The 19,770-nt window shown below is 43.1% G+C and overlaps 1 long non-coding RNA gene across 1 annotated transcript in view; it reads right to left on the bottom strand.

Annotated features, from left to right (window-relative positions):
• Window positions 1–2,092: 2,092 nt before the first annotated feature.
• LOC146796251 (uncharacterized) overlaps window positions 2,093–19,770 on the bottom strand; it is a 107,507-nt gene continuing 89,829 nt past the window's right edge. Inside the window, exon 4 of the long non-coding RNA XR_014969911.1 lies at window positions 2,093–2,206. This is a non-coding gene — a long non-coding RNA (uncharacterized LOC146796251). The remainder of the gene's footprint in view (window positions 2,207–19,770) is intronic.

Below are 19,770 nucleotides of genomic sequence, written 5' to 3'. Positions count from 1 at the left end.
TTGAATCAATGGAAAAGGGAGTGAGGGCATTCATTTACAATATTAACATTGTGTTGTTTGCTATTAAACCCTGCTGGATAGTGGTTGACATGGAAGTATGCATTTTCCAAACATGCCAAAAAACTGAATTTAATCATAAAACCAATATTCTCTTTAGGTTTTTTCCCATGAAGTTATTCATCTAAAGCACAAATTATCAGATAACTAGCAATGTCATGCTTTAGAGCTGAGACAGACATATTGTCCAAAAGTCAGACCTAGAAGTTCACACACACATTTAATGAAGACCACACAACTCAATTCCAAGTGCTTGTTTCACAGGGGAGAAGTGGGAGAAAACCCTTCAATTACTATAACAGCTTTAGATATGTTATCGTGTCAGAGAAATAATGTTGAAACCATTCTCAATCCTTCGGTGATCTCAGAATCTTCAAATGTTTTACCAGCTCAGGAAAATGATTCAAAAACTTTCCATTATCCGAAATATTATAAAATTGCTCTCAGAAAATTGTTTTGATCTAAACGTTCCAGATGATACTCCTTTACATTCTGGAGGACCAGTGCAGACAGGACTAAATAATCACATGCAGAGACATGGAATATTTTCCATGGTTAATAGCATAGTCTCTTCTCTTATTTTTGTTACCCAGCTATCCATTTATCACCTTAGAAAAACATCTTACCCTTATGCACTGCACATCATTTGACAGAAAAAATACTTTATGAAAACGTAAAAAACATATTTACTGAAAAATACAAAATTGAACGTTTTAGTTAGGTGAAAATTTCTCTGCTGACGAAATAATTTGAACTTAAGAAACCACATATATTTACTAGTTATATTTAGCAGAGCTATCCATAACTTGTGCCTAAAACTATGCACAGTTTATGACCACATTTTACATCACTCATGATTTGTCTGTGATACCATTTATCACATCACTGATATAATCTCAAATGACATCATTGCTGACTAAGTTCCAGATTTCTGTACTGGCGCTGCAACATTTTCAAAGTTATTGCGGCCAGCCAATAAGAGCCTTGTAAAGCTCCCACAGGAGAAATATAACCCAAGGGTATAAAAGCCCCCCTGGCCAATCAAAAGACTCATTTTTTTTAATGTTTGAGGGACTCACGCAGGAGTCCCTCAAAGCCAACCGTCTACCTATACAAATATTTTTTAAGACTTATTAACTTGAATATGTTTGAACAAATGTACACCACATCACAAAATGCAAAGATTCTGCACCAAGATCTAGCTCAGTGCTAAATTTCCCGTAATTCTGTTCATCAGTTTTTGCACCCGTGCTTCTTAAAAACATCTATTGGAAATGCATGGGTATTTTGTGTTTTGGGACCGCCCTTTTTTCTTGTACCTCGCTTGATGGATCACCCCAAATCTTTCAAAGCACAAACTAGGCAAAAAAAGAGAAACATTTTGGAAAGTTTTGTGGAAAGTCGTCAGATGATGCTAAAGTTATTAGCAAAACAAAAGAGGCATTTCCTATGGAAACGTCATTTCAACAGAAAATACATTTTTTATTTGCTATTAACTTTGTCACTGTTAGGCAAAACTTCACAAATCCTTCCCCAAAAAAGTCTCATACAACTCACTGCCAAATGCAAAATAAAGAGATGGTTCAGCAAATATGGGATGGCCAGATAGCAGATACAAACGTATAGCCTGTGATTAATTCAGAGGCAGTAGACAAAGTATTATAAAATGTGATGTGACTTTGAAGATTCTGTTTCCTTTTACATAATCATCGAGAATGTAGAGTTTAACTATGGAGACAGTAGCCATACACAGCTTGCCATCTCCATTTGGTCACCAGTCACTCAGATAGCCAGATCTTTAAACATTTTATGGGGTTCCATGTTACCTCATAAAACAGATATTGTTTTAAAGAATGATTCAGACTGTAATAATGATAGAGAAGAGGAAATGTGGGGACTTAAATATTATTTCAACATAGAAACATCTCAAGTACACATTCACAGCAATGAGATGAACAGTTGTATGTGAAGTAACATAACACTGTTATAACTTGTAAGGTTAATTTAAATGATAAGAAAAGACTGCTGTGCATACCATATCCAGTACTGCTGGTTCTTCAATATTTTCGCAAGTGGGAAGAGGGGAATCCTCTTTGCCTTTGCCATTTATTTCAGCTGTAGGACCGGGAGTCAATTCTTCCTCAAAGGGCTGAAGGATAGGAAGACAAAGAAAACATAATAAATGCCCCAACAATTTTTTTTTTTATAATAGTCCGAGGATAGTTTGGTTGTCTGCAAGCTCCGACAGTCAGGTGCAAAAAGATTCTTCTCTGGAAAGTGATGGAGGAAATGTAAAGGCTCAATGACACTAGTAAATTTACTATGACACTGTCCCAAAGTAAACTGGTGCTGGGAGGAAGGCCTAGAGGATTTATTTTAGATGTTCAACAGGGAACTTCCCAAAGTTCAAGCATACATAATCATAGACTTATCAAATAAACAACCAAACACTCCAAAATCCCTCATGGAGGAATAGCAGTCACCCAATGTACAGAGAAACAAACTTTCATAACACTGAGGTGCAGAATACAAACACTAAAACATATGAGTTGGGTAAAGTTATGCTTCAGAGAGCTATTTTGCCCAGAATGTCTAAAGGTTCTATGGATCACTGAGCAACAAAAGGCTAGAAAATGTACCTATTTGAAATAAGCGTCACAATTGAACTCAGAAATAGGGGTCTGTATTCAAGTAGGGATCCTACAGTTGTCTTTTAGTCCAAGGAGGTCTTCTAAAGCCATGTTTCCAATAAGGTTGTTTGCAGGAATGGGAACTGGAGTAGGGGCATTTATTTCCAATGTTAACAATGTGTTGTTTGTTATATCACCCTGCTATATAGTAGTTGACATTGAAGTATGCATTTACCAAACTTGCCAATAAAACAGAATTGAATCATAAAAGCAGTATTCTCTTTAGATGTTCTCCCATTAAGTTATTCATCTAATGGCAAGGCCTGTGGCCTATCAAATGAGCAGGTAACTAGCAAAGTCATGCTCTAGAGCTGAGACACTCATATTGCCCAAAAGTCTGATCTAGAAGTTCACACATACAACTAATGTTGACCACACAACTCAATTCCAAGAGCTTGTTTCACAGGCGAGATGTGAGAGAAAACCCTTCAATTCATTTATTAGCTTTAGATATGTTATCAGCTCGGAGAAATATTGCTCAAACCATTCTTAATCCTTTGGTGAACTCAGAATCTTCAGATGTTTTACCATCTCATGAAAATGATTCAAAATCTTTCCTTTCTCCGTAATATGATAAAATTTCTCTCAGAAAATTGTTTTCATCTAAATGTTCCAGATGATACACCTTTAAATACTGCAGGACGAATATATGACATACAATGCAAGCCATTACAATGCACGCTTTTACAATGCAGGTTTTACTACGCAGGTACCATTACATAGCATGTTTTTACAATGTATACTTTTATAACGCAAAATAGTATTAATGTACTAAAAGTTCTGTTACAATGCATAGCATTACAACGAATACCATTACAATGTATTAAAAAAAAGTATACTAAACCCCTGGGACGGGATGCAGGGAAAATAGGGGTTTTGGGTGGGGAAGTGTATTAAAAAACAGATATTTAAAATGAATACCTGGGTATTAAAAATACTCGCAAACATGTTCCTTTTTGTTTTAATTTAAGATTTACTTACCTCTAGGACGGGATGCAGGGAAATAGGGGTTTTGGGTGGGCTAGTGTATTAAAATATGGGTATTTAAAATTAATGCCCGAGTATTAAAATTAATACCCACTTAGCAATATAAATATTCGAACATAAAAAAGCAACACAAATTACCTAAAAATATTGATAACCAAAATACGTAGAGAATTAATATTATAAAAATTATATTAATTATTAATAAAATGCATTTAAAAAAGTACTTTTTGCAACACAATATTATTAAAAACTAACAATATTATAAAACACAAATCTTAAAAAATAGGATTACATATTTTTAATAGAGAATACATCTAAAAAAAGACTTAACAAAATTAAACATAACAAAATAAAACAATGCTAAAACAATATCATTAAACAAAATAAAACAACAATAAACGGCTCCATAACAAATAAACCACCATTTCACTCTACACCTAAAAGAAAGTCCTATTGCTCTTACTATTAATGCACCTTGACCCGCAGATCGCCAAAATGGAGGACAAGAAATCCTTTTTTTTTAAACGTACATTGAGAAAATGCTAAACATAATTAAACATTTTGGGCCTCATGTAGGTAGCGAAATACCGGTCGGTAACGGCCGATTTTCGGTAAATATGCCGTTACCGACCGGTATTCAGACAAGTGAGATGTAGGAGTCCAAAAACCACTTTTCGGTAAATATGAGGCGGTAAATACCGATTCATAGTTACCGAATTCTAAAATACCGATTCATATTTACCGAATACATAATTAACGAATCGGTAAATATGAAGTGGTAAATATGAAGTGGTAAAAATTTAAAATGACATGTAGGAGCAGTCGGTAATTAAGAAATCCAGGAAAATCGGTAAATAAGAGTCGGTAATTAACACGGATTGAAAGCAGGTGGTAACCATCAACAATGCACATAAGCAATCCCAAAATGCAACAGCGTGGACAACATGGCCGCCATGTACGTCATTGCAAGGCGCCTACGTCTACAGGCAGCAGGACTGAGGGTGTGGCGACGGGAGGAACAAATCTACAGACAGCGCATCACACTATTACAGCTGACTGATGCAGAGATACATGAGAGGTACAGGCTACACCCCGAAACCATCATGGACCTGATAAGGGACCTGCACCCACTCCTGGACCAGCCAACAAGAAGGGCGCACGCCATACCACCACATGTGCAGGTGCTCTGCAGCCTACATCTACTGGCATCCGGCAGTTATCAGGTGGTGATAGCTGCGGTGGGTGGTGTATCCCAGAGTTGCCTGTCCCGTTTCTTCAGGAAGTTCCTGGATGCCATGATGCAGAGAATGCACCACTACATAAGCTTCCCAAACACACAGGCTGCACTGCAGAAAACAAAAACAGACTTTTATCACATGGCACAGTTCCCCCATGTCATCGGCTGTATTGATGGTACACACATCCCAATCTGTCCACCAGCTGATACAGAGCACATCTACAGGAACAGGAAGTCCACCCACTCCATCAATGTGCAGGTGATCTGTGATGCAGGGAACATCATCACAGATATTGTTGCAAAGTTTCCTGGGAGCACCCACGACTCTTACATCTTCCAGAATAGTGGGATCTACACACGACTGAGTGCCGGCGAATTCGGAGAGGGATACCTGCTGGGTAAGTAACAGTGACGCCCCTTGAAACCTGCAAATCAGAGTGTATAGAGGCATGTCACTGATGGTTCCCTTTTACTCATCCAGGCGACAGTGCATATGCATGCCGTTCATTCATCCTCACTCCCTACCTACACCCAGGAACCCAGAGTGAGAGACGATACAACGTGGCACACAAAACAACACGCAATGTGGTGGAGCGCACGTTTGGACTACTGAAGAGCAGGTTCCGCTGCCTCCACAAGAGCGGAGGCGCACGCCAGTACAAACCCATCACCTGCTGCAAGATAATTGCCACTTGTGCAATGCTGCACAACCTTGCCACGAAAAAAGGTACAGATGTGGAACTAACATATTTTGAGGACAACGAGGATGAGTCAGGCCAGCCAGAGGGCAGCGCAGCTAGAGTGCCAACTGCAATCGATGGGAGAGAGAGACGGGCAGAGATCACATGCAACTATTTCTGAGTAAGTGAGGGGACACAGCGAGTTGTGAGAAGTCATGACGTAGTTTAATGTGGCACCACGCCATGAACACATGAACAGGCCAATCTGGCAATATACCATCTATACAAGGAGTATGTCCAGGGTTACGTCACCCAATGGGAAGTGGCTAAGCAGGGCCACATCAATGTTTGCGCATACGCGCTGCAGTGGTGGATTGCACGGCCTGTGCATCCTCACTAGAGCCAACCCCAAGCCGCCTGCTGCTCCTGCGTGCTTCGGGGACGGGGGGTGTGATGCTGCTGCTGGTGTCGATGCTCTCCGCAGCATCCCCTGCAGCAGTTGTCGACGCCTGACTAGTCAATAGCACCCCTAGTGCACTTGTCACCTGCACCATCCCCCGAGACAGGTCGCTGCAGCACTGTGTTAGGCCCTCCTGCATCGTCACAGAGCGCCGGCAAAGTAGGGAAGTCGCAGTTGCCAGACGGTTGAGTGCCCTGCTGGTAGTGTCCCTTCTCTGGCGTTCCCGGCGCCGTGCTTCGATGTCAGCATCTAATTTGCTGCACAACTGCTGGATTGACTGGGACATGTCCCGAATGCCCGCAGCCATGCCGCCAATGTTTGTGTCCATGTTGACTAAGCTTGTCTTCATCACCCGCATGTGCCTCTGGACTGACATAACTGCCTTTGATTGCAGGCGCTGTTGCTTCAACATTTGGCCCTCGAGCCCCAAGAAGACACCATGGCCGTCAGTGGGTGCTGGTGGACTCTGGACACGCGACCTGCGGCGCCCTCTTGCTCCCGTCTGTGCTGCCTGTGAGGTGTGGGGCACAGTGGGATGGCTCCCTTCCTGGGGCCCGGTGCGGTCTTCTGGGCCCATGCTGTCGTCTGACGAGGTGTCGAAGGCTCGTAGCCTGGCTGCTGGACGCCTCCTCATTCTCACACCTGCAAGCGGAGATGTGGCCGGTGAGTCGAACATGAGTGGCGATGCTGGCTCCGGTTGTGGTGATGCTGGCTCTCGGTGAGGTGATGCTGGCTCTGTGTGCGGCGAGGCTGGCTGTGTTGGTGGTGCGGCTGCCAGTGGGCCTGCTCCCTGGTCTGAACTCGTGCTGGCTAGAGGTGATTTTTGTGGCCGGTGTGCCGTCTCCCCTGCAGCATGCCCTGTACTGCATGATGTCACATCTGTGGACAGAAAAACAACATTGGCTCAGTGTCCCCGAAGGGCTGCATTGCAAGCGTCACAATAAATCATTTCACATTCCAATCTGTCCTCTGTCTCCTTGTGCCTCGAGTGCGTGACATGCCTTGTTGCCCTGTAACATTTACGTCATGGTTAGTGTTGCCCTGACTACATCTCCCGGAATGCATTGCCTGTCTGCACTGACACGTGTGGACTGCAGTGTGATTCTCGTTTCACAATGGGGGATGTGGGATAGGGGTAGGGGAGGCTACATTGCTGTGCTTTCGTCTTACCTTGGTGTGTTGCGGCTCTGGCAGAGCTGTCGGCGTCCCCAAGACCCACGACGCTCTCTTGCTCGATTGTGGCCGCCACCAGCTCCTCCAGTTCGGTGAGGGCAGGTGCCCTGTTGGTTCCACCTCCGGTCTGGCTGGCCTCCTTCTGGATGTCGCCCATCTTCCTCTTGGTCACAATCCTCAGGTCATACCAGCGCTTTTTGAGGACCTCAATGTCCCTGTGGGTCACTCCCACAGCATTGACCTGCGCCTGGATGGCCAGCCATATGTTGCGCTTTTCGGCCTCAGGCACTTGCAGGGATTGCCTCCCAAACAGCTTCTGGTGCTGCTTCACCACCTCCTCCACCAGCACCTGGAGTTCCTTGGGGCTGAATTTGAGCTTCCTCCTCCTTTCCCCTCCGTCTTTCTGTGTTCTCTGGCTGGACATGCTGTTCGTTTCCCACTCGCACATGCAACTGCTCCCTGCCTCTCCTCTGCACTCCAAGCCTCTCCAGGGTCGGCTAATTATGTACACCTGCCTGGGTGTGGCCACTTCGGCTAATTGTGTACACCTGCCTGGGTGTGGGCAGTTCCTGGTTGGGTGGGCTGTCGTTGCACAGGATTAGCTGTTTCGTCAAGTCATGTGATGTTATTTACCGAATCCGTACATACCGATTCGGTATTTTCCGATTCGGTAGATACCACCTCGGTATTTTCCGAATCGGTAGATACCACCTCGGTATTTTCCGATTCGGTAATTATCACCTCGGTATTTACCGAATCGGTGAATTCCGATTCGTATTTACCGAATGTTACCGAATCGGTAACTGTTACCGAATTTTTACCTACATATAACTTACCGATTCTAATTTACCGATTCGGTACGGCTCGGTATTTAAGAACCGGTAAAATTTATTTACCTACATGAGGCCCTTTGTCAGCAAAAAAACATTTTAAAAAATTGTGCACAAAATATATATTAAAATAAATTAACGAGCAACTCACCAAAATGTATATAAACAGCTGACCACCATTTTGAAAACAGTGGTAAACTGACTTCCAGAGAGACCACACGCGTTTTGCCTGCCCAGAAAATCACCAACTCAAACAGTGCCATCTACAGTCGCAAGTAAGTCTAACCTTAAAAACTGTATTTATCTAAAAACCTAAAACATATCCTTAAATTAACTAAGAAATACCATTTAATTATTTTCACAGTTTTTTCAAAATTTCAAAAAGACATGATAAAAACACACTTGACACACTCCACAGTCATTCCAAATATAAACAATGTAAGTAAAACATACTTTTGTATTTTTTATATTTAAGAAATAAACTCTTAGAATATAGATTGATAAAAAATTGTACAAATGTAAAATACAAACTCCCTTTTTTTTCAAACAAACTCCTTATAACAAGCTATGCCTTTTGGTGTTTTACAAAGACAAAAATGTAAAATGTGTGAGTGACCCAATTTACTATTTCTACTCCGACAAATACATGCCTCAAATAAACTGCAGGATAGTGGTGGGTGCAAAATTACTATTCCTACTCTGACAGGTGCTTGCCACAGGAAAAGTGTTGGATGGTGGTGGGGGCAATATTACTATTCCTACTCGGACATGTGCTTGTCTCAGGGAAAGTGCTGGATGGTGGTGGGGGCAAAATTACTATTCCTACTCTGACATGTGCTTACCGGAGGGAAATTGTTGGATGGTGGTGGGGCAAAATTACTATTCCTACTCCAACAGGTGATTGCCTCAGGGAAAGTGTTGGATGGTGTTCAGGGCATTATCACTATTCCTACTCTAACAGGTGTGAGACTCAGGGAAAATGCTGGATAGTGGTTGTAGTCAATTTACTATTCCTACTCCGTAATTTGCTAGCCTCATGGAATTCCTGTATAACAGTTCTTGTTTGAAACATTTTTATAAAATCTGCAAAAATGTAATAATCTTTTTTTAAATCAACAGATTTTAACAACAAAAATCACCATCTAAAGAAAAGCCATTTTTTAAGAAAAATTAAACTGAAAACTATAAAGGCGTTTTCAAAAACGTAAGTGAAATTGAACAGTAAACATATAAAAACACATTTTTTTTGTAGGTTCACAAAGGTGCAGATTAGCGTCATCCCAATTATTCACTAAAACTTGGCAAGCTTACACCATTAAAAATGCATGTGCAATTTGCGAGTAACTACTTTCTTCTGGTAAATTATGCATGCAATTTCCATTAAATCCTATGGTAAGCGTTTCCTGATTGCAACCCACTATTTGCGAGTCGCAAATAAGGAAAGTTTTAGAAACACAATTTACGAGTACCTATTCAGTACTGCAAAATTGCGCATGCAATTTCCATCAAATCCTATGGTAAGCCTTTCCTTATTTGCAACACGCAATTTGCGAGTCACAAATAAGGAATGCTTTGGAAATGCAATTTGCGAGTATCTATTCAGTACTGCAAAATTGCGCATGCAATTTTCATTTAAATCCTATGGTAAGTCTATCCTTATTTGTGACCCACAATTTGCGATTCGCAGATAAGGAATGTTTTGGAATCGCTATTTCAAGGATTCAAGGGTGCCAAGCATTTAAATGCATGACACCCTTGCACCATTGAAATTGCATACGCAAATTGCTAGTACAAATTTGGAACATAAAAATTGTGCATGCAATTTCCATTAAATCCTTTGGGAAGCTATTCCTTATTTGCGATCCGCAATTTGCAGGTCGCAAATAAGGAATGTGTAAGAAATGCAATTTGTGAGTATGTATTCAGTACTGCAAAATTGCGCATGCAATTTTCCATTAAATCCCATGGTAAGCCTGTCCTTATCGGCGACCCGCAATTTGCGATTCACAAATAAGGAATGTTTTGGAATCGCTATTTCAAGGATGCAAGAGTGCCAAGCATTTAAATGCATGACACCCTTGCACCATTGAAATTGCGAACGCAAATTGCTAGTACCTATTTGGAACTTGAAAATTGTACATGCAATTTCTATTAAATCCTATGGGAAGCCATTCCTTATTTGCGATCAGCAATTTGCGAGTAGCAAATAAGGAATGTGTAAGAAATTGTGATTCGTAAATTGCATATTTCGTAAAAATCGCCTTATAATAATCGCAAATCCTAAGTGTGAAACATGGAACTCAACAATGACAGTAAAAATGACAATCTTGTACCTGTACCTCCATAACGAAAACTTTTTAAATACTATTTCAGGTTAATTTTTCACTTAAATCACTAAACGCCTAATTTGTTTTTCCTTTTTAACTATTTCAGACAACATTAACAAGGCTAACCAGTGAAAGAAAACAAAATCCTCAAGAAAAGTCTTCTAATAAAGGTAAGATTCCTAAAACAATAAACTAAAAAATAACGTAACCACTTTTTTCTCCCTAGGAAACTTCATTGAATTAACATAAGAGTAATAAAACGCATAATATCTTTTCTCTTTCAGACCCAACTAAAACACAAACTAGACCTCCATACTGCAAACATCAACAAACATCTTTGAAAATGGTAAAAAATTGATATGTTTAACACTAAAACCACTTAACCAATTTTCTCTCCTAAAAAAGCCATGTTTAAAAAATACATATCAACAAAATGTCATCTTGGAAAATGCTTTTTACATTCAAAATACTTCTACCAGCAGTAACTATAAACAATTTTTTTTAAAAAGACTTTGTATTGTACTTTTTGCATCAAAACAGGAAAAGCACTATAAATTAAAAATAAACTTACACATTTATTTTTTTATTTTTCAATCCATCACAGAGAATGTCTTCTAATCAAGATGCACAGTACATCACCTCCAGCCATGGAAACTGACTACTACAATATAGTGGGTATGTTTATTGTAAGGAGAGACTAACTGCGTCCAGGTGTCATTGGAGGTGTATGCAATACTGCTCATCCCATTGCACAGGCAGAGCGGTTACTCTTGGTTTCAGAGCCAAAGAACATAACCACTCTGCCTCAGCAATGGAGATTCAGGTTAGAGAAACAATTAATAAAATTAAAGATATTGCATCCACCTCCAATGAACCATGTGGTGCAATTTTGAGGGAGGTAGCCCAACACATTCCTACACATGTTGCAAGTAGTATACCCATAATTCCTAATCTGAGAAGAATTGTTCAACGTAAAAAATAGACAAGTACCCCACAAAGAGTGACACCCTGAACCTTTTCTGACATAAACATTCCACCTGAACTATCTGTAACAGTTGCTAATGAACCTTTTCTTTGGCATGATAACAAACACCGTCGCAAAAGAATACTAATCTTTAGCACACCCCATAATCTTGTAAGATTGGAAAACAATAATATTTGGATGATTGATAGGACTTTTAAATGCATGCCCCATCCATTCATCCAAATATACACTATTCACACATATACAAATAATACAGTAGTTCCCTTAGTTTACAGTTTACCTGATAAACCATCCTCAACATACACAGAATTTTTGTCCGTGATAAAAGCTAAAATATCAAACAAAAGTCCTGGAAAAGTAATAATTGACTTTGAATTACCTATGATTAATACTATTACCAAATTGTACACGGTAGTTTTTTTCACTTTTCTCAAACTTATTGCCGAAAGATTAAAAAAACATCCTTCATTGACGATTATATATCAGATAGCAAACTACAGTTTGAACTAAAAAAACTTTGCTTTGAAGACACATGGATTGGCCATCTAAGCAGGTCAGGTTGCAGGAGGAAACCACGTTTCCATGTGAAGTGGTGGAACTGCTACTTGACCTGCTTAGAAGGAGGAGTAAAAACAAACAATGCCATAGAGGGATGGCACAACTCCTTCAATAATTCAATTGACAAACATCATCCTAATTTTTATTATTTCTTGGAAATTTTGAGGAAGGAGCAAAATTTCCAAGAAGTGAGAATATCGCAGTCATTAACTGGTAGCCTGAACCCATGTATATCAAAAAGAACAAAGTAAATGTCTGAGAGACTATTGGGTGCTATTCAACATTTTACGTTGATGGTGCTTCAGACTACCTTGATAATCTTGCACACATCCTCCGTTTCTAACTTACACTATCTTCTTATTTGCCTGTTTTGACATGGGTCCCTTGCTCTCTTTGCCACTGAATTCAAGATAGCCTGGCTGATGAGGGTTATGAACCCGAAACCGGTCCTAGGATGCTTATTTCCAGTCCAGGGAGGACCTGGCCTGGCAGTTCCCGTCCCTGGAAAGAAATCAGAAAGAATGAGCTGCTGACTACTTTGGAGACTGTGTCACCTAAGGTGTCGTCTGACATCAACACCTCAGCATATAATTTTGAAGAATGGCTGAGATCAGCTGTGAATTTGCTTGCTCCGGAAGTTACTAAATCTTCCCACAATAAAAGGGTTACTTCACCTTGGTATATGCATGAGCTGCGGCAAATAAAAATAATGTGTAGACATAAGGAGCGAATGTGGAGATCTGACTATAGCTTGGAGCATAAGAAAGGGTACAACAGTATATTTGAAGAGTATAAGGCAGCGATAAAACAGGCAAAATCAGTGTATTATACCATAAAGATCTCAGAGGCTACCAGCTCCTCTAAAGAGCTGTTCAAAACAGTAGCTGAACTAGCTAAGGGTCCGGGCGATGAGAGATTTCAGCCTGACCAAAGCTTTGTGGAACAACTGTTTTTGTTCTTCCAGAATAAAGTACAGATGGTATATAATTCTCTGCTGACTACCGTAGGTGCCCAACAACATCTGACTGTTCCATCCCCGAGTAACAGGGATCTTCCACATAAGCTAGCCCACTACGTCCCCCTGGAAGAGGACCAAGTGGTCAATCTGTTGCTCGAGACGAAGTCTGGTTCTCCATTGGACCCCTGTCCCCCGTATATCCTACATATATTGCCTTACAAGATCAGTACCTTTTTGACACCTCTCATTAACGCCGTCATTGCTTCTGGGGTCTTTCCTACGCCGTGGAAAAAAGCTTGTATTAGGCCTATTCTGAAGAAACCCACCTTAGATCCTCTGGATGTAACGCACTATCGGCCAATTTCCTGTCTTCCATTACCTGCCAAGATCCTGGAAAAAGCTGTGAATCTACAACTCACGGACTATCTTGACAGGAACAACGTGTTGGATTCCACACAGCATGGTTTCCGCCCGTCTCACTCCACTGAATCTGCTTTGCTTATGGCTACTGAACAGATTCGGAGGGTGATGGATGGGGGAGGTAGAGCTATACTTATTCTGCTCGATTTGACCGCGGCCTTCGATACTGTAAACCACTCGGTGTTGGTGCAGCGGCTGAAGGAAGTGGGTATTGTAGATAACGCCTTAACCTTACTCACCTCCTTCCTAACATCGCGTGAGCAACAGATTCATTGGAATGGTGTCCAGTCAGGATTATTCAAGCTCCCGTGCGGAGTACCGCAGGGCTCTGCGTTGTCTCCTACTCTTTTTAATCTGTTTGTCAGACCTCTGGCACAGATTATTACTGAACATGGCTGAATGTTGGTGTCGTATGCTGACGACACTGAACTAGTGATCTCCATGTCTCAGAATGTAGAGCAAACAGCCGAGAGGTTCCGGAACTGTCTTACTGATGTAATGGCGTGGATGACTGGGAACTTCCTGAAGATAAATACTGATAAGACCGAGGTTATAGAGTTTGGCCAACTTCCTTCCATCTGGAGCCAAACCTGGTGGCCCTCTGAGGCAGGCTCTTGTCCAGTCCCGGTAATCAGGGCAAAGAACTTGGGAGTGGTACTGGATAAAGAGCTAAAGTACGCCTCTCAAGTCAATCAAGTCACCTCAGCCTGCTTTTTTACTTTGAAAGTCTTACGGAAGATTTTACTTTTTATCCCGTTGTCTCGCCGTAAAACGGTGGTGGGAACCCTTGTCCTTTCAAAAGTGGACTATTGCAATGCACTCTATCTCGGGATAGGAAAGGGACAGATGAAAAAACCCCAATCCCTCCAGAACGCGGCAGCACGATTACTCTACGACCTGCCCAAACATCATCCGACCTCAGCAGCAATTAAACAGCTGCACTGGCTTCCAGTAGGCCAGAGGGTAAAATTTAAAGCTCTTTGTCTGGTGCATAAGGCAATTTATGGGGGCGGAGCCTTGGACATTCAACTGATGTTTCCCATGTACCGACCTGTTCGTACCCTTAGATCTGCCAATGTAGGGCTGGTCTGTTTCCCCAGAATTAAAAGAGTTAGATGGGGTGGAACTGGCTTCTCATATCAAGCCTCCAATCTATGGAACTCTCTTCCGGAGGCTTTCAGGCTTAAACCTAACAGGCTTCTCTTTAGGAAAAAGATAAAGACCTTCCTTTTTCCAAGACCCTAGGGCTTCGCGCTGTGTGTTTGGTCCCCTCAGCGCCAAGACGACACGGCATAAGCGCGCTTTATAAATGTTTCAGTCAGTCAGTCAGTGAAACCCCGAAACCGGTCCTAGGATGCTTGTTTCCAGTCCAGGGAGGACCTGGCCTGGCAGTTTCGTCTGACTGTTCCCAATAGGCACAGGGTCAAGACTGGTTTGCATATGGCTGGGTCCAAACTGGAATGGCATGGTGAGCAAACAAACGATGGATTTAGGCCCAGATCTCTGTACTGGGGTGAATGTATGACATTGTTCTGTATTCTGTCCATCAATTGTTCTTTTTGCATCATTGTGTCCCTTTTCCGCACGGCCGGCAATCCAACCGGCAGAAAAGCGGTGGGCGGTCTTTCCATCCGCCACGGTGCCCCTCGCCATACTAATATGGCGGGGGTGAACCAGGGACATTTGGCGGGCGGATCGCCACCGCCGAGCCGGCGGTGGCCACCGCTGACCCAGAGGTGGCGATCTGCCTGATATCATAATGGGCCCCTTAGTAACTATGAGAGTTGAGCACCCATGGTATTTCTTTATTGAGATGGGTCTACCCTACTGCAATGAAGAAATTAGAGGCAGCTTTAATAAAAGTATTGCAGACACACTTGTTCAATAAAAAATAAAACGGTAATAACTGTTCTGGTCTGACATGCCAAACATAATTAGAATTTAAATATTACAGTAGACACTACTCCGAGTGACTGGCAAGGATAGGTTTGGTTGTCTGCCAGCTCCGACAGTCTAGTGCAAAAGCATTCTTCTCTTTAAAGTGATGGGAAGAATGGGAAGGCCCAAGGACACTAGTATATCTGCCATGGCACTCTCCCAAACTAAACTGGTACTGGGTGGAAGTCCTAGAGGATGTATTTTTGATGTTCAACAAGGATTTATTTTTTTTACATTTCTTTATTTATTTTCAAGGAATACTTAGTTGTTTGACATGTTGGGGGTTCATTATCGTGCACAGCAATGCTGTAATATAAGCAAGAAAAAAAACTTGCAGGAGGAGAATAAGCAGCGATAACATTGCTACAAAACGTCATTAGTCATTACAATGTGACACCCAGCTCTGAATTACTTGACCAACAGTCAGTTAAATACATGCAATACATGAACAGTATCTCATTTGGATACTATCTCTGGTTGGGTGGGGCACAGAATCAAGGTATGGAGCAATGTGGGGGTTATGCGTGGGGATAGTATGTCATCCTGTAGTCATGGTTTAATTATGGCGGAGCATGGGATAGCTTTAGTTCAATCACAGTGAGGAGAGTCTTCCAGTCTGGGGGGTTGGGGTAGCAGGGTGGCCCATCATGGCACCACAGGATATCTCTTTTCTTGACACAAGGGTTCGGCGGAGATCCACAAGCCACATCTGGGTGGAGGGGGATGAGTGTGATTTCCGGGACATAGCCAGTCTACGCTTGGCAAAGACTAGTGCCAGATCTAGGAATTTGTTAAGGGATTTCCGTTTGGCAGTGCGGTTGCGTGACACCTAGTAAGAAGTGCAGGCCCTGGGATGCAGTACTTGTGACTGTGGCCTCCATGAGCATGTATGCCACTGCCAACCAGTATGGTTGTAATTGTGAGCAGTCCCACACCATGTGAAGAAATGTGGCATACGTGTGTTGTCATCTAGGGCACAAATACGGAGCACCTGGATACATTTGTGCAAGTCTGTGAGGGGTTAGGCACACGTAATTGAGGTAGTTGAAATGTGTGTATTTGATTCTGGCATTTGCAGATATGAACTTCGGGCCCCCAAGCACTGCTCCCATTGTTTGTTGGTCAGGGTCATGGAGAGCATAGAGTCCCAGTAGCTCCTGAGCTGCGTCAAAGGTTTAGTGCTATCTTCTCGTAGGGAGGTATATAGTATGGTGATAGCTCGTTTACCTGTGCCATGAGTGAGGAAGGCTTTCCATGTCCTACGTGAGAGATGCATATAATAAAAAGGAGCCTGGGGGTATCCCATATTAATCCACTTAGTTTTCAAATGTGCAGAGAATCGATTTGGAAAACAGATCTCCCCATGTGGTGACAATTCATCGTTGCAGGGCTCAGTGTGCTTGTGTCTCGATCTGGGGTCACCCAGAGGGGTAGTTCAGGAGCATAGGGGGAGAAAGATTAATTAGCTAATGGGGACCAGCAAGAACAGGCCTTGGTCATTAGGTTATCCCTTGCACCTTTCGGGTTTACGGCATCGGATTCCATCAGCCATTCCAATACGGCATGGTGGTGCTGCCATACCACCCACTGTCCCAATTCTGTTGTGTTGTGGCCAGCCAGCGGATTAGCCATTGTAGTTGTGCGGCCGCATTGTATTGTTCATAGTTGGGGGCTCCGAGTCCTCCTTCTGAGAGTGGGGCATAGCACTTAGTGAGTGATACGCGTGTTCTGTGTTTGACCCATATAAGAGAGAGCAATAGGGATCTAAGGACACATAACAACTTTTGGGGCAATAGGAAGGGGAGGACCGCAAAATAATAAAGAAGCCAGGGCAGCAGCAGCATTTTAGATATTGCTATACGACCCATGAAAGAGAGAGCAGTAGTTCCGTCTAAAACGTTAGGTAAGAGTGAGCGCCTGATAGTACCCTGCCCAAATTGCCATATATTATGTCTTGTGTTGAGTGGTAGACTTGTACCCCTAGGTATTTAAAGGTGTCACAAGACCAGGGGAGTGGGTTGTGTAGGAGATATACCCTCTTCTCAGGGGATTGAGGTGACATAGGAAATAGGAGGGATTTTCCCCAATTCACCTTCAGCCCGGATATTCTGTAGAAGCAGCCCAAAAGCAATATTAATGCGGATAAAACTGTAGTGTTTCCACGCAGATAAATTAAAGCGTCATCAGCATATAACAAGAGTATGTGCCATTGGTTGTGCACTTTAGTGTCTCAGTCTCATACATGTGAGCGCAATGCGCAGGCCAGGTTTTCCATTGCCAGTGCAAAAATAATCTGCAACAAAGGACAGCCTTGTATGGTGCCTTGTCTAACATTGAATGGGTCCTAAATGATTTTGACTCGTGCCGTCAGTGAGTTATATAGGAGAGAGATCCATTTTAAAAAGCGCAGGCCTATGCTGACAGCTGCAAAGACACCGATAAGATATCCCCAGCCCAAAGTGTTAAACGCCTTCTTGATGTCTAAGGAGGCGATCCAAGCTGAGGTGCCCACCTTGCGGGCCCACTCTAAGAGCATGAATAATCTTCGCAGTTTAAATCAAGTGTTCCTGCCAGGTGCGAATCTGCTTTGATCCAGATTCACCAATAATTGGGCCACATCAGTTAGCCTTTTGGCCAGGACTCTGTCAAGGATTTTATTGTCCGAGTTGAAAAGGGGTAATGGATGGTAGGCACCTAGCCGTAGCAGGTCCCTACCCGGGTTGGGTAATGCCACTAACACTGCTTCCCAGAGTGAAGAGGGGAGTATCCCACTCTCGTATTCTTCTTGGTATACGTGAAGTAACTGAGGACCCAGTTGTGTTTGAAATGCGGTATAAAATTCTAATGGCCACCCATCACCACCAGGGGTCTTACCCATCGCCTGTTGCTTTATAGCATATACTATTTCAGTTTCTGCTATGAGGGATTCTAGGATTGTAAATTGCATTTCAGGATTTGTGGGAGGTTCAAGCTCTGGAGAAAATGCACCGTCTCCCTCATGCCTGTCCCGGAAGGGACCTGTACAGGGAGACATAGTAAGTGTAAATGATCGTATTAATATTTTCTTGGGAATTTACTAGGTGTCGACATTCATCGCATATGGCTGTGATCGGGAGCCATGGTGAGCCAGATCAGAGGAGTCATGCCAGCAAGTAGCCAGCTTTGTCTCCCTCTGGGTGCTTCCTGGCCAAATACTCCATATGGTCCAGTGTGCCCAGTTGGTCTGACACAAGTTTATGTTGCAGTCATGCTTGGGCCAGATTAGCCGCGGCCAATGGGACGGAGGGGAGTGATCGCTCATGTTTGCATATCTCAGTTTCCAGTGAGCCCAGGTCTTGGCATAGGGAAATGCATGCACCAAATATGGCCTTGATCCTGTTCCCGCATAGCACCATCTCAAGTGCATCTCATTATATCTAACCCCGGGCGTAGCACTACGCTTCGCCCACGTAGTGTACGTAGCGCTGCCTGCTTCGCACTTTCCGAAGTAGGCGAAGCAGGGCAGCGCTACGCACACGCCGAGGGCGAAGCGTAGCTGCTTGCCACCCGCCACCCACCTCCCGCCTGCCCTCCTATTAATAATATAAGCATTGAAAAATAAATTAAAGTAAGTCGACTTACCCGTAAGCGCGGCGTCTCCGGGGCTCCCTCTTTCTGTTTCTAATTTCTTCTGGCAAATGCGCATGCGCGGACACCCGCGCATGCGCATTTCTCGCGAGAAATGCGCATGCGCGGGCGTCCGCGCATGCGCATTTGCCAGAAGAAATTAGAAACAGAAAGAGGGAGCCCCGGAGACGCCGCGCTTACGGGTAAGTCGACTTACTTTAATTTATTTTTCATTGCTTATATTATTTAAAAGAAGGGCGGGCGGGAGGTGGGTGGCACATAGTGGGGCTACGCGAAGCGCGTAGTGTGCGTAGATTTGGGCACACTACGTGCTGCTTCACGTAGCCCCACTACGCCCACTACGCCCACCCTTAATTATATCCCCACCTCTGAAGCGGTGCCTTTGTTGTCCTTATAGTAGTTTGATATTGACTCCAAACAAAAAGTACGAAGCGGGGTGTCACAGAGCGCCTCGAGTAGTAAACGCCAGGTGGGGACTTTGGATATGACCCTCCCCATGTCAATTCGACCTGTAGGGGGCAGTGATCTGAAAGCGTGCAGCTGAGAAATTCTGTGCCTGAAATCCTAGTAAGGGTGCCCCAGGAGCAACACAGCAGGTCAATTCTGGTGTGTAGGTCATGCAACTCGAGTAGTATGAATATTCCCTTTCAAGTGGGTGTAGGCGCCGGAACACCTCCTGTGCCTGAAGGTTATTAGCCTATGTCAGTATATTGCTGTGCCAGAGAGAAACAGTGTGTGCCCATGAGTGGGGGATGAGATCAGCTCATGTCAATGTCAGGGGTGCAGCTAAAGTCATCTCCCCAATATTACGGGCCGAAGGGGATTGGAGCAGTACTGGGGTTA

Source organism: Triturus cristatus, chromosome 10 (assembly GCF_964204655.1).
Source record: "Triturus cristatus chromosome 10, aTriCri1.1, whole genome shotgun sequence".
Lineage (NCBI taxonomy): Eukaryota > Metazoa > Chordata > Amphibia > Caudata > Salamandridae > Triturus > Triturus cristatus.
The sequence above is the reverse complement of the archived record's forward strand: the minus strand, read 5'-3'. Positions and strand labels throughout refer to the sequence as shown.